Below are 2,500 nucleotides of genomic sequence, written 5' to 3'. Positions count from 1 at the left end.
GTGTGTGTGTGTGTGTGTGTGTGTGTGTGTGTGTGTATGTGTGTGTGTGTGTGTGTGTGCAGGTAGAGGCTGGACAAGCCAGGTCCTAGACGATCTGCTACTGGTAACATGTCATCCTGTGCTACCTGTTTCATGGTCGGGCGGTCGGCGACTGAACCGGTTCCCTTTTCGGCCCCACTTGGCGAGACGGGCAAGGGAATATCTCGCAGGATTGAAAACAAGGCCTGGCAAAGGGTGACTCGGGCTGCTAGGAAAACCCCAAACCTTGTAGATATGCGAAAAGAATTCATAACTGAATTTTTGAACACTTTACAGATCAGGGAAAATAAATGAACGAATGCATAAAGTGTGTCATTATCTATGGAATATTCATGTGACATAAGATTTTATTTGGTGTATTTGTATAAGAAGGACATAAAGTTTGGCAAAGTGTTAATGAATGGAAATAGTTCACGAAATTGTCCTTAAATCGATGTCAGATTGTTAATTCCGTATCCTATAGAAAACGTCAAAGTCTGTCCATCATTCTCACCCATGTTCTTGTGAGTGACAATAATGAGGACTTTTTTTTTTTTTTTTTTACCAAGAAAAAAACATTCTCATTAATCAAAATAACTAGATAGCATAAAAAGTCGACAAGAATGCCAAGGAACATAAAAACATTATTGGTCGCTTCAGACTAAACAGAACATATGAAGGGCGTTTAACCCTTAAAACAAATCGAAAATAATAACATCTTAAGCGATGATCATGAAACCGGAACTAGTTATGCTGCGGAAAAATCAGAATCCTAGAAGCAAGTTTGACACCGATGGAAATGCGTGTAACAAAGATTGCGTAAAGAATTCTGAATGAGAAGTATTGAGAAAGTGCGATGAAAGATATGAAATTGGATGAATTTAGAAGAAATGTCGGAAAGGAAAGAGCAGCATAGACAAGGATATATAAAAGAAATGTTATAACAATATTTGAATTATAAGTATCTCCTTGGATCGCAAATTGTTATATCGCTGGAGAAAAAAACGGAAGGATCTGCCTACTGCCTGGATCGTTGTTGCCATCACATAAAACTAGACATTTATATATGACGATAGATAAATGATTACACGTGAGGAAGTTGAACATGTTCTCAAGGCGTTAAAATGCAAAAAGTCCAATGGCACTTACAGTATAAATTTAGAACTTCCTAAATCAGGACACGATAGATTAGCAGAAATATTGCTTCAGATCGGAAAATAACAATGAAAACTGGTGAACGGCCTGTTCGGTATCCACAATCAGTTGCCATACGTTGATAGATGACAGGAAATACTCGAGACTGTGAAAATAAGAGAACAGACACACTTTACAGTGCAGTGCTTCTAAACCGAATGGCATATCCAAATGAAGGTCAAGAGAGAAACACAGGAAGGACGGAATACGAGTATGCAAACTCAGAATATTTACTGAAAAAAATATCGAGCGTCAAATATCAATCTATTACAAGTTACTTGTAAAAAAAGGAAAAAAAAAAGTTTTTTTGTGCTCTGTCACAATTGTATTTAAATCTCTGTAATAGCCTTAATTCGGATCGAGACCGGGCTGCATCTCCTTTACATATTCGTTCAGTTTTTTACCTGTCATGACCGAAGCTTCAGATCATTTAGTGTAAAACTAGTACGCACAGCATTTGATAACCTATGAATAATATTGATTTAACCGAAAAACATGAATTTCGAGAACTGAAACTGATGTATTATAATATCTAACCATAATCTTGAGCAAGCAGATTTCAGACTAAGTTCATTTTGACAAGAACAATGGTATCTTCTCCCTCGGTCTCCCGTTATTCTTGAACGTTCGTGGCAGAATGACAAATCAGGAGGACTGCTTTTGAAGGTGGATATTTTGGAAAAAAGTTCTTCACGCACCACTTACCACTCATACAACAGACATCAGCACCAAAGAAGATACTTACTTGTGTCCGAAAACAGAAAAAAGCTTAAGTGCGTCGGCCATGTACCAACACAAAGCCAAGCGAGAATTTAATTAATGCGGTGGTGCATGTCGGCGTTTCGGGGAAGGGAGGAGGAAAAGGACCAAGGAAATACATTCAGATGGTAATGAACAGGCGTCTTAAACGCGGTGTGTGGTCTAAAGGAACGCGGAGGATCGCGAAAGATGGATGAATTTGGTACAGCATCAAGGAAGAAAATGTATAGAGAGTAAATGCAACGTATCACAGACACACATGCACGCACACACGCACACTCGCTCGCTCACACACACACACACACACACACACACACACACACACACACACACACACACACACACATACACACACACACACACACACACACACACACTCACTCACACACACACACGCGCGCGTAACACAAACAAACACATAAATACAATGTGTTTACATGAATATAAACAAACGGACAGAATTTATTGCTACAGATGACATTATCTTTTTCCTTCAGAGATGCTGTTCAGGGTCGAAGTTCCTTCTCGT

This window comes from Penaeus monodon, chromosome 5 (assembly GCF_015228065.2).
Source record: "Penaeus monodon isolate SGIC_2016 chromosome 5, NSTDA_Pmon_1, whole genome shotgun sequence".
Classification (NCBI taxonomy): domain Eukaryota; kingdom Metazoa; phylum Arthropoda; class Malacostraca; order Decapoda; family Penaeidae; genus Penaeus; species Penaeus monodon.
Note: the sequence above shows the minus strand (reverse complement) of the source record.